At 35.6% G+C, this 13,776-nt stretch overlaps 1 protein-coding gene and 1 long non-coding RNA gene across 2 annotated transcripts in view; one reads left to right on the plus strand and one right to left on the minus strand.

Moving 5' to 3' along the window:
• The window catches only part of LOC123546566 (uncharacterized), a 99,533-nt gene extending 93,769 nt beyond the window's left edge, over positions 1-5,764 (minus strand). Inside the window, exons 1-2 of the long non-coding RNA XR_006685507.2 lie at positions 5,606-5,764; positions 4,681-4,763 (exon numbers count right to left, since the gene is read on the minus strand). This is a non-coding gene — a long non-coding RNA (uncharacterized LOC123546566). The remainder of the gene's footprint in view (positions 1-4,680; positions 4,764-5,605) is intronic.
• Positions 5,765-11,506: 5,742 nt separating this feature from the next.
• LOC123546564 (cytosolic purine 5'-nucleotidase-like) overlaps positions 11,507-13,776 on the plus strand; it is a 103,782-nt gene continuing 101,512 nt past the window's right edge. The window contains exon 1 of the mRNA XM_053550897.1: positions 11,507-11,636. The gene's annotated coding sequence lies outside the window, so the exon portion shown is untranslated. The remainder of the gene's footprint in view (positions 11,637-13,776) is intronic.

The raw sequence follows: 13,776 nt of genomic DNA on the forward strand, positions 1-13,776 counted from the left end.
ATTTGACCTAGATATCATCAAGATGAACATTCAGACCAACTTTCATGAAGATCCATTGAAAAATATGGCCTTTAGAGAGGTCACAAGGTTTTTCTATTATTTGACCTACTGACCTAGTTTTTGATGGCACATGACCCACTTTCGAACTTGACCTAGATATCATCAAGATGAACATTCAGACCAACTTTCATACAGATCCCATGGAAAATATGGCCTCTAGAGAGGTCACAAGGTTTTTCTATTATTTGACCTACTGACCTAGTTTTTGATGGCATGTGACCCACTTTCGAACTTGACTTAGATATCATCAAGGTGAACATTCTGACCAATTTTCATGAAGATTTCATGAAATATATGGCCTCTAGAGAGGTCACAAGGTTTTCTATTTTATGACCTACTGACCTAGTTTTTGACCACACGTGACCCAGTTTCGAACTTGACCTAGATATCATCAAGATGAACATTCAGACCAACTTTCATACAGATCCCATGAAAAATATGGCCTTTAGAGAGGTCACAAGGTTTTTCTATTATTTGACCTACTGACCTAGTTTTTGATGGCATGTGACCCAGTTTCGAACTTGACTTAGATATCATCAAGGTGAACGTTCTGACCAATTTTCATGAAGATCTTGTGAAATATATGGCCTCTAGAAAGGTCACAAGGTTTTTCTATTTTTAGACCTACCGACCTAGTTTTTGATGGCATGTGACCCAGTTTCGAAGTTGACCTAGATATCATCAAGGTGAACATTCTGACCAATTTTCATGAAGATCTTATGAAATATATGGCCCCTAGAGAGGTCACAAGGTTTTTCTATTTTTAGACCTCCTGACCTAGTTTTTGATGGCACATGACCCAGTTTTGAACTTGACCTAGATATCATCATGGTGAACATTCTGGCCAATTTTCATGAAGATTTTTTGAAATATATGGCCTCTAGAGAGGTCACAAGGTTTTTCTATTTTTAGACCTACTGACCTAGTTTTTGACCACACGTGACCCAGTTTCAAACTTGATCTAGATATCATCAAGGTGAACATTCTGACCACTTTTCATGAAGATCCATTGAAAATTATGGCCTCTAGAGAGGTCACAAGGTTTTTTTATTTTTAGACCTACTGACCTAGTTTTTGAAGGCACGTGACCCAGTTTCGAACTTGACCTAGAATTTACCAAGATGAACATTCTGACCCATTTTCATAAAGATCCCATGAAAAATGTGACCTCTAGAGATGTCACAAGGAAAAGTTTATGCACGGACGCACGGACGGACACCGCACGATCACAAAAGCTCACCTTGTCACTTCGTGACAGGTGAGCTAAAAAGACACTTTTAATTCATGTCTTTTAGAAGTCTCTTTTACATTGCAGAAAATTTCTTATCAGAATAAAGTTATCAAAGTTATTAAAATAGTGATTTTCTAAGACTTCCAGCATTTAAGCTTGCTTGAGGTCCAAAAATTAAAACAGTCTAGCAAACAATCAAGCTCATGACCCTATATTTTTATTAGCATATCTTGAACATTTCAACAAATGCTTAGTTCAAGTAAAAAGATCACAAAGGGGGAGCACAAACAGGGTCCTCTTTGCTCCCCTACTCTCCAAGTCCACCCGTACTAGGAGTATATATCAAACTTAACCACTTCACACATTATTGACCATGTTCTCATAAAAAGGGGTACAATATTTGCATAGGGAAATTCAAATACCTTGTATAGCCTGCCATTTGATTAGTTTATAATTCGATAGGGTCCTTTAGAAGGTCAGGGGCCCTTTCTAATATTTACCTGTCCCCTCAACCTAATTCTCATTGTGTGCTCTAAAGTTTATTAAATTTCATTTTTCCTGTCATTTAATAATAAACTCTGTTGAAAATTGTCTGAAGCGAGGATGTTCAAATATTTGAAGAGATATTAGAGCCAATGTGCGAAGTGGCCAAGAAATTTTACACATGTACTCAGTGTCCCCCGACAACTTTACAACTTCTGCTAATATATGACACTTAACATTTCATTATTTGGAGGAAATTTAAAAACAAGAGCACCGCCTTGCGGGTGCTGAGTGCTGACGCTCATCTGATTTTTTTTGTATAATAGAAATATTGTCCTACCCATGATTTTCTAAGTCTAAAAAGGGCCATCATTCTTGCAAAATGCAGGATAGAGTTATGTTTCTTGATGTACAGTGTCCACTTATGATGGTGAAAAACTGTTGCAAGTTTTAAAGCAATAGCTTTGATAGTTTAAGAGAAAAAGTTGACCTAAACATAAAACTTAACCAAGAAATCTGATATTTTCTAAGTCCAAAAGGGGCCATAAATCTTGCAAAAAGCAGGATGGAGTTATGTTTCTTGCTGTACAGGGTCAGCTTATGATGGTGAACAAGTGTTGCAAGTTTTAAAGCAATAGCTTTGATAGTTTAGGATAAAAGCTGACCTAAACATAAAACTTAACCAAGAAAACTGATTTTCTAAGTCCAAAAGGGGCAATAATTCTTGCAAAAAGCAAGATGGAGTTATGTTTCTTGATGTACAGGGTCTGCTTATGATGGTGAACAAGCATTCCAAGTTTCAAAGCAATAGCTTTGATAGTTTAGGAGAAAAGTTGACCTAAACATAAAACTTAACCAAGAAATCTGATATTTTCTAAGTACAAAAGGGGCCATAAATCTTGCAAAAAGCAAGATGGAGTTATGTTTCTTGCTATACAGGGTCAGCTTATGATGGTGAACAAGTATTCCAAGTTTCAAAGCAATAGCTTTGATAGTTTAGGAGAAAAGCTGACCTAAACATAAAACTTAACCAGGCAACGCCGACGCCGACGCCGACAACCGCTCAAGTGATGACAATAACTCATCATTTTTTTTTCAAAAAATCAGATGAGCTAACAAGAGGGTCATAATGACCCTATATGGCTCACCTATTAAACTTGGCCTTGGACTCATCAAGATAAACATTCTGACCAAGTTTCATGAAGACAGGGTCATAAATGTGGCCTCTACAGTGTTAACAAGCTTTTCCTTTGATTTGAGTGGTGACCTAGTTTTTGACCCCATATGACCTAGTTTCTAACCTGGCCTAGAAATCATCAAGTTGAACATTCTGACCTAGATAGGGTCATAAATGTGGCCTCCAGGTGTTAACAAGCTTTTCCTTTGATTTGACCTGATGACCTAGTTATTGATCCCACATGACCAAGTTTCGAACTTGGCCTAGAGATCATCTAGATAAACATTCTGTGCAAGTTTGTATCAAATCAAAGCATAAATAAAACCTCTATATGGCTGAAAGGGCCAATATAGAAAATTTTGCCACTTTCAGGGGCAGTAACTAGAGCCCATGACCGAATCTAGCCAGTTTTTGAAAGGAACCCAGATGTTATTGTGACTTAAGTTGTGTGTAAGTGTGGTTAAACTCGAATGTAAAATGTCATTTCTATTGTGTTCACAAGGTAAAATTAACAAATTTTGACTTTTTCAGGGGCTGTAACTCTGAAACCTATATCTGGATTTGCCGGATTCATCATGGAATCCAAGATCTATTGTTGTTAAAGATATTTTACATGTCTGTATCAAATCAAACCATAGATGAAGTCTCTATATGGCTGCAAAAGCAAGAATAGTACATTTTGGCCCTTTAAGGGGCCATAAGTCTTGAACCCATAATGGGATCTGGTCAATTTTGGAAAGGAACCGAGATATTATGCCAATACAAGTTGTGTGCAAGTTTGATTAAAATCAATTGCAAAATGTGGTCGTGTTCACAAGCCAAAAATAGCAAATTTTGGCCTTTTAAGGGGCCATAACTCTGGAATGGATGATGGGATCTGGCCAGTTTTCAAAAGGAACCAAGATATTATGCCAATACAAGTTGTGTGCAAGTTTGATTAAAATCAATTGCAAAATGTGGTCTCTATCGTGTTCACACGCCAAAAATAGCAAATTTTGGCCTTTTAAGGGCCATAACTCTGGAACCCATGATAGGATCTGGCCAGTTTTCAAAAGGAACTGAGATATTATGCCAATACAAGTTGTGTGCAAGTTTGATTAAAATTGATTGCAAAATGTGGTCTCTATCAAATTAGCAAATTTTGGCCTTTTAAGGGGCCATAACTCTGGAACCCATAATGGGATCTGGCCAGTTTTCGAAAAGAATCGAGATATTATGCCAATACAAGTTGTGTGCAAGTTCAATTAAATGGTCTCTATCGTGTTCACAAGACGGACAGATGACGGACGGAGGGCGATCACAAAAGCTCACCTTGTCACTACGTGACAGGCGAGCTAAAAAAATGACATTCTTATTTTTATCAATCAAAAATATGTCATGAATCATAAATTAAAGACAAAGTTTAATGACTTCAGACTATTTTCTGTGAAAATATTACCTGACCTGAGGACTGAACTCAAAACCTTTAGATTTGTAGCAGATTTGTGTTGTCTAGAGGGCAATGATAAGCAGAAAATCCTATTCTATTTTAATTAAACTGCCGTCATACTTTTTATTGTGTTTTTATATAACGAATGGTACCTGACAAATGAGTCCACTAGGCAGTCAGAAAAAAATATGTCACATGCCAAGTCTATAAACAAGTACAGCATGTCTATATATGGGAGACAATACAGACAAAGAAAGACTATATATAGAAACAGTATCAGAACAATATCTCAGGATTTACCTCTACTGACTGTCACAGAACTCGCAATTGGGAAACTTCTGTCAGTTATCTTGCTGTCTCTGCCAAAGAACCCTCTGAAAACCCTAAAGAAATGGATAGCTTAAAAAAGAATACAATAAAATCAATCTACATAAGCAATCCCATTATTACATGCCTTTAATTCTTTGTGTCAAAACAAATCTAAAAGATTTATACAACTTGTGGACACATAGTCAGTGCCACATACAGGGTCCAGGAAGATTTGGTAAAGTAACTGACAATTATAGAATTGAAAATGTTAACAAATAAGTAACTACTTGAAGTAATTTCATACTGATGTTTAACTTTTCAGTAATAATTCACAATGACTGAACTTTACTGTGTATATTTTGTACTACAGTTAAGTAATGGCAGGCACCTACAATTTAGTGAATAAATTGTATTCATCTCAGTACAAAAGTCACAGGTTCAAAACCTGCTGGAAAATATACTAAAATAAAGTTTTCCTATGAAATGGACTTTAAATGGTTAAAATGAATCCATATGAACTAAATGAACTCAAAAGGAAAATCAAAATCTACACACTCCTACTTGCAGGTGTAATATGCTTGTTTGAGGTACCTGCGGCACCCTCAAGGACAGTTTAACCTTGTCACCATTCCCATCATGCATTGCAGTTAATCTGATCAAATTTTGTCTTGATAAATAAATGATCATTTAAACTGAAAAACCTTTGAATAAATTTGCATTTGTTATCAAGGAGAAAACCCAATGTTTGCAATTATACTCAAATCCTTGAAAAACCATGTACTGCACCCTGTTGCTATGTATTTCAGTCAATTTTAGAAAGGGTGTAATTTCTCAGGGACTCCTTCTATTTAAACACATTAAGTATTATTAAGTCCTATAGTTAAGGATATTTGATACCAAAAATAAAACTCCTTACATAATGTACAGACATACAACTGTCAATCCAGAAGTCCTGGGTAAAAGAGGAACACACCTCAACCACTAGTCCACTGTACTAGCAGGCAGTGATACAACTTTGATGAGTCTGTTTTTGGTGTCCTAGGTCATATTCTCGTATCTTCGGCCTCAGTCGAAACAGACGTATCTGCAAATTGCCATTTTTTCAAGAGATACAAAAAATGAAAGAATCAAAAACAGCGTATATGCAATAAAACTTATTATAGAAGTTTACAATTTGAAAAAGATCAGCGTCAAAAAGACGTATATTAAAAATCACACCTTTCCGCTGCATGAATATGATTTAAAAGAATTCCAAATAGCTTCATTTCTTGCATTTTATTTTTAAACAAAATTGCGTTTTCACTGCAAAAATGTCTTTTATTTTATGCCCTTTCCTCACGTGACAGTTTTTGACCATTGCGATTGGCTATTATATCCGATATCGTCGCGTTAGACGCGGGAACACTTTATCTTTCCGAAAATGACTTAAAAATTTATTGGCAAAAATGCAGGTTTGTCCTATGATAAGGAGTTATATTCTGTACTAGCTTAGATGAGGGTACGGTTGTGTGTGTCATGTGTGGGTGGCTGGGAAGGAAAGAGAGTTTAGAACATTACCTGGTAAATGCTTTTCATGTTGCCGTTTTTATGAGCACACATATCAGATAACATCCCCTTGTCTGGATTTACTAAAACACTTTTACTTTCTCAATCTCAATCCTGTAATACAGAAATTAAAAAAAATAGCCTTAAAATAAATCAAAATAAAAACAAAAGCTGTTGGGTGACAGAAACATGCTCAACTATTAAAAAACTTTACAAGTTAAAGAGCAGATAACCAAAAAATCGAAAAAGGGACATAACTCTGCGAAAAAGTTGAACAACGTTCTGAAATCTACGTACTGCAACTCTGATCATCACAGTGAACAGGTATGTAAAGTTGCAATCCATTCCCTCAAGCGGTTACCGAGTTACAAGCTTACATTCCAAAACAGATAGGTCAGAAAAGGGGCATAATTTAAGGAAAAAAATTATGGAACCTGTTCACTGCATTTAAGATCATCAAAATTAACAAGTGTGTGAAGTGTTAATGCATTCCAACTAGTGCTTGCTGAGATAAAAGCTTGTATACAACAGAAGGGCCTCGAAAGACGCTCACCTGACCATGACCTTTCTATCTTCAATATATGGCACAACATTCTGTATCATCAAATGTAAAAATTTGTTTAGTGTGAAAAATATTCATCCCAAAATATGATAGACAGCAATAAGGTCAAGCAGAACCATTCACACAAAGCTGAGAGGATGATTTTGACCAAGTTTGGTGAAGCTCCACCAATAGGTTCATGACAACAATTTGTTTGAAGATTTCCCCTTTGAATCTCTAATGGCCCCTTAATGCAGTCAAGCAAAACCATTTGAAAAAACAATAATTATTGAGAAAGGTCCTTCTAAGGATGCTACAAACCAAGTTTCAATGGTAAAGATCCATCAAGCAATTCATAAGAGATCATTTAAAGGTTTTTCTATTTTTATCTCTGGTGGCCCCTAAAAGGGTTCAAGTGGAACTATTTCAAAAATCTTCAGTGAAGTCCATGAAAAAGATGGTACAAAGTTCAGTAAGATTCATCTGCTGATTCATGAGAAACAGCTGTTAATTTTTTTTCTGTAGTCAGCTCTTGCTGGCCCCTATACTGGGCCAAGTGGATCCCATTTGAAACAAGAAAGTCAAGATGACCCTATATTTTTCATCTATCTACAGGTATGTGTTGCTTATAGTCCAATTACCATAGTAACACTGATCCTGATCCACTAAATCCATGAAATTATTATCCCCTGTTGAAGGCAGAGGGATATAGTTGTGGCATTGTCTTTCTATCCGTCTTTCCGTCGGAAACCATACCTATGACATGATTGGGGTATTGAAATAATACATGGTAGAAATGTTAGCTGCTGTAGGGTAATGCCACCCTGCAAGTTTTTGTCAGACTGCATGAGTAAGACAAGATTTATGGCCATTTGTACAAATATATATATATAACTAAAGTACAAGGGTGGGAGGGGAGAACAACACGCCCGAACACCAGAAAAGTTTAAGACTGTTGTTTAATTTAACTACCTGTTTCGGTATTTGGAATACCTTCATCAGGTTATAACAAGAACAAAATATACATTTCTGAAGTAAACAAAATGAGGGTACAATATTTGACTAGTGTTACTATAAATAGAACATGAGTTTCTATTTTTAGACATCTGATTTGGCATATTGTCAGCTATTTTAGACAGGTACACATGTTTGAACTTTGAAGTGTTCCATAAATAAAGTCTACACAAATTATTTGTTTATTTGTACTGCTTGATTGTCCGTATTCGTCCAAGCAAAGGGTGCTGTTGCTTTCTGACATCTTATGTGGTTCAATGGAGATGGGTTCTGGAATGTTAATATGCATTTGTTATGTCCTTTTTGGTTTAAGATGATCTCATTTCTGTTGGTTTGGTAAGTGTTAGATGAATTTGTGGTAGTTGTCATTTGTGTTTGTGATGTATCCTATCTTGGTATTGGATGTTTCAGTTGTTAGTTTCTTGCACAGTCGTTTAATTTGTTCGATATGTGTTACTTGCGATATGTGTAATTTTAGTGAATTCTCTAAGTTGCCAGGTTTACTGATTTCCGTTCTATTGTTTTGGTTCATTGTTTTCTGTTCGTTATTGTATGAAGTAGTATTTGCATGTCTGCAAATGGTTAAATTTTCGTGCATGGTTTTCAGGTCTGTTTATTTGATTATATCTTGTAATCTATCGATTTTTATCTTGGTCTGTGTTAGTCTTTGACCTGTGGAGCGTATGTTGTTTGCTGTGAGTTTTAATGTATTGACAACATACGATGTTTATTGAAAAATGGTCGCGATTACAGTTAAGTCAGTTTTTTGGCGATGTCCAAGCCTGTTTAATCTCTAGAAGTTCGATGCAGTCTAGATGACACTTTTTGAGTGATAATAATTTTTCATCTAAGTATTCTGTATAATGCAGGGTTTTAGTCTAGACCTTTGAGCTTAGTATGTTGAGGTTTTGATGTAGCTGCCTGTTGATTTGTGATCTCGCTCCCGAATAAAAGTTTTTTTGATACCGCCCCTTTTAGCATCTAAAGTATGTTGAATATAAACTGATTGAACCTTGCACGAGTCTTTATCATGATATGAACTTGAGCATCTCCTATTTTTCATCTGGCTCTGTCCCCTATTTCTAGAGTTATGGCCTCTGAAATAGTCAAAAATGCACATTTTTACCTTGCGACAAGCTTAGCTCAAAAAGTATTTGATATAACCTATTAATGAAACCTTGCACGACCCTTAATCATGATATGAACTTGTGCATCTCCTATTTTTCATCTGGCTCCACCCCCTATTTCCAGAGTTATGGCCCCTGAAATAGTCAAAAATGCACATTTTCCCCTTGTGATGCACTTAGCTGGAAAAATATTTCATATATATATTGATGAAACCTTGCACGAGTCTTTATCATGATATGAACTTGTGCTTCTCCTACTTTCTGTCTGGCTCCACCCCCTATTTCCAGAGTTATGGCCCCTGAAATAGTCAAAAATGCACATTTTCACCTAATGACATGCCTAGCTCAAAAAGCATTTGATGTAAATTCATGAAACCTTGCACGAGTCTTTATCATGATGTGACCTTGCACACTTTTCATTCTTCTTGATATTTTAGCACTAATTACAGAGTTACAGCCCTTGAAATAGCCAAAGTAGCGGATTTTTTTTGGTGATACTCATAGCTCAAAAAGTATATGGCCTAAGATAATAATAAATATTAATTAATAATGAATCCTTTATATAAAATGTTTGTTGAGGCTATACCCCCTTACGTCTGCAAACATTTGAATTATTGCCCCTTATGTGTGACAAATGTATAGACACATTCTAGTTATTCCATGTTTTGTACCCCAGAGTAATATCTCAGAAAGATAAGAGCAGAAGGGTGTGTGTGTGTGTGCGCACAGTGGTGACAGGATACTAAAAGTTAAGAATCTAATTAAAAAAAAAATTTGGGTGGGTGGCGGGAGGTAGTGTAGATTGTTGCAGTCTGCGCATCAACTCATCACCACCTGCCTATATTCCAAGTTTCAAGTCAATACCTTTAATACTTTTTAAGTAATGCTCTGGACACAAAATCTGAATCGATGGCTGTAACCTTGACCTTTGACCTACCATCCTGGTCATGCATACTGCAAATCGTCTCGTCACCAGCTACCTACATCTCAAGTTTGAAGTCAATACCTTGAATGGTTCATGCTGCAGACACAAAACATAAAGGACAGATTTGATCTTTGAGTTCAATTATTTGTGACCTTGACCTTTAATCTACAGACCTGATTCATGAGCTCTGGACACCATCTCATCCCCTATGAACTCCCTACATGGCAAGTTTGAAGTCAATACCTTGCATGGTCTATTAGTTATGCTCCGGACACGAGATATGATGGCCAATTCTAACCTTTTAGCTCAATTTGTGACCTTGACTTTTGACCTACAGAGTCGGTTCAAGTGCTCTGCACATCGTCTCATCGCCATCTACCTATATGCCAAGTTTAAAGTAAATACCTTTAATGGTTATAAAGTTATGCTCCAGACATGAATTATGTCACAGACAGAAAGACAGACACACTCGCCAACACATAGTATGTGCCGTTTTTCCAAAACACCAACAAGGTTTTCATTTACTTCTTCACATCCTGACTGAATTACTACCAGCTAAACCCACTTGCATACTGGAAAAACAGCCCTAAGGCTATGCACTTGACTGGCACTGTTGTGCAATTTACTTTGCAACAATCTAATTACGATCACACCAGCTTCAGAAATCATGTCATCTGGGAGACTGTTAAGCATCTCCCAGATACTTAGTCCAAATAATGGGAAGTTTAGGGACATCATGATAAACTACAAAATATCAAGTCATTACAATCAGCCTAATGAGTAAGACTACCAGATCCTATAATGGTTGGGAGTCTTAAGAGGTAGGTCCATGTTACAGAGAAAATAAGTTCAAACATCATCAAGTCATAGAAAGAAAGCACTGCTTTACATGAAAATTTAACAGCATATAAAACATTTATATTACTCTACAAAGCCATCGTCAATTCACTCATATATGTTTTGAATTCTGAAAAGGGACTTCATGATGAAGCCACACTTCTGGACAGTTCAGAGCCTTTTAAAACTCACCATTTTTAAAAAGCTGTTTTGGTGCATTTGCAACAATGTACCATGTTTTAAACTTACCATAACTAGGTAAAACATCGATTTTGACAATTGTTCACATTTATTTCTCTACAAATGGCATTCTTTTTTTTTAAAGGGGGACAACCCTTTAGAATATTTTAAGTATCCAACTCTATGGGGCAGAACAATAAAACATGTATTGGACAGATAAGTTGTTTGTCAAGATGCTGTTCATTTACTAAAAAAATCTGTTGTTTGTGATATACTGCTAAACCTGAAGTCTTTAACAGTTACAACACTTGATACAAAAGTAAAATCCTATAAAGGCACTGACAAATCTTTCCATCTGTCAGTAACTAAGCTTTATAGCAATATTTTTCTTATATCTAAAAATTTTCCTTTTATGTATGATCTGGTTAATTAACTGGTAAATTCGTCAAATTCAACAAACAATTAAATGAACATAGTGTTTCCCGCCATCTGTCAAACTGACTTACTTCGGTTTTACTTCCGCAATGTGAGTGTTTGAAATATTTTTTTGAGAAGTATTTACTTGCTTATACCATGCCAACTGTCATGTGAGTGATTGTCACATTTATCGTTTTCTCGGAAATGACCTTCGTTCGATAATTGTAATATATGAAAGTGTCAACTCGCTTTCAATATCACATTTTGTCATTTCCGGTCAATGTGAAAGCGGAAGTAGAAATGAAAATAAAAAGAGACTACAAACTGAAAGCTGAAAATTATTTTGCAGTTTATCAATCAGGTTTTGTTATATTTTGCAACAATTTTATGAACTAATGTAGTGCTTATATATCAAAACATTAGAACTGATTAGTGTTTAGCTCGAAAAAAAGTCGAAGCTGATTTTAAAGATAACAAATTTACGGAAATGATTTACATCCAAAGTGGGTGGGGTACGATACATATCATGTATGATGTAAACAACTTGTAATCTGGGCCAAGGTTAGCTTTTAAGAATGAGGCAGATTGCATGGCTTATAATATATTTTGAATTGCCATATTCCTTTTTTTAGTAAAAATTAAAGGTCATGTTGTGTATTAACAAAATTTGTGAAATATTAAAATAGGCAGTGGCTACGATTACGGTACCGTAATCCTAGCCTCTGGTTCTAGGATTACGGAAGTTCCGTATTCCTAGACAACCCTATGAGGATAGGCTAGGATTACGGAAGTATTTAAGAGGCATCAAATATATGTTAGGACATGCATAAATGACGTTGTAAAATTACTTATTTCACTATTATTTCGTGCTATCGATCCGCTGTTTTGGGTTAGTATAATCTTAATGGTGGCACGCGGAAATATTATAGAATTATCTATGTTTCATATATACCTGCAATTTTTGTCATCAAATCAACACCAATGGTCTTTAATAACATACAATATGGTCATAAATAAAAAATTCAAAGTATAGAATATTTTTTTTTTAACCTAACTTTTACCCTCATATTTCTATAATATTTCCGCGGGCCGCCATTAATATAGCGTTTAAGATTATACTAACCCAAAATGGCGGATAGATAACACGGAATGATAAGACAGGCATCAAAAATCGCTATTTTAATAAAGTGAAATAAGAAGTTTACAACATCATTTATGCATGTCCTAACATATTTTTGATGTCTCTTAAATACTTCCGTAATCCTAGCCTATCCTCATAGGGTTGTCTAAGAATACGGAACTTCCGTAATCCTAGAACCGGAGGCTAGGATTACGGTACCGTAATCGTAGCCACTGCCATTAAAATAATGCTAGTGTTTAGCCGCCAGGCAAGACTACAGGACTTTAGAGAAAGGATATGAAGCAAAAGATATACCTGTAAAAAAGATATTTCCTCCCAAGGCACCCCCCCCCCCACCACCACCAATTTTTTCAAACTGGATAGCCTTACTTACATGGCCTATCGGGATGACTTATTTTATGATCTGATATTTTATAGTTGTAATCCCTCTAAGCCTTACCCATATCTGCATTTTACTGTTAGGAAAACGAAGACAAAAAATCCAAAAAAGTCATAATATACTGGACATTAATATTCATGTAGAAACTTCAAATGGGTTGAATAAAAATGACAGATTTGTTATTTTATAATTGTCATCTCTCTAAGCCATACTAGTATCTGCATTTTACTGTTGGGGAAACAAAGACGTTAAAAAATCCAGAAAGCCATAAAATACTGGTCAAACTTACTTGCTTCATTAAATTAAACATTAATATTCATGTAGAAACTTCAGATGGGTTGAATATAATCTATAATTTAAAAAAAGAAACTTAAATTTTCGGAAATATGTGTAAACAGGTGTGAGGAGATATCTACCCAGACACCAGTTTCAATACACAGCCGACTGCCGGTGACACTATATTGCAGAAACTAAACACAAAATATACGTTCAAAAAATGTCAGCGTGGCAATCGTAAGCTTAAATGTCAATATAAATTCATTATCAGAGACGTAATCCTTACAAATACATTGTACATGTACCAGAAAACATTCCCAAGGGATTTCATTGGGGATTTCCTAACAGAAATATGCAGAATAAGTTTGGACACGACAGTCAAAAGTTATCACGCTGTACCAAAACATCCTATTATTTGTACTAACAACTGGAGCGAATTGTGCAACAAAATACAAAGGTTAAAATAAAATTTATTGCCAACTGAAATGTCTCCCTTATAAACCATTCTGCAATAGGAAATGTATGAAGCTAAAGTTTATGTCGTCTAGATTTACCATTTCAGCTTGTGGATACCATTATGGCTGGAACATCGTAATCTTGTAAACTCTCACATTTCCTAAATATTTAAAGGTGCCAAATACAAGATTTAAGTTTCAAATTGACAGTGACATATATTAGTCCAAGACTATGTGTTTAATGCCTGAA

This window comes from Mercenaria mercenaria, chromosome 9, assembly GCF_021730395.1.
Source record: "Mercenaria mercenaria strain notata chromosome 9, MADL_Memer_1, whole genome shotgun sequence".
Taxonomy (NCBI): domain Eukaryota; kingdom Metazoa; phylum Mollusca; class Bivalvia; order Venerida; family Veneridae; genus Mercenaria; species Mercenaria mercenaria.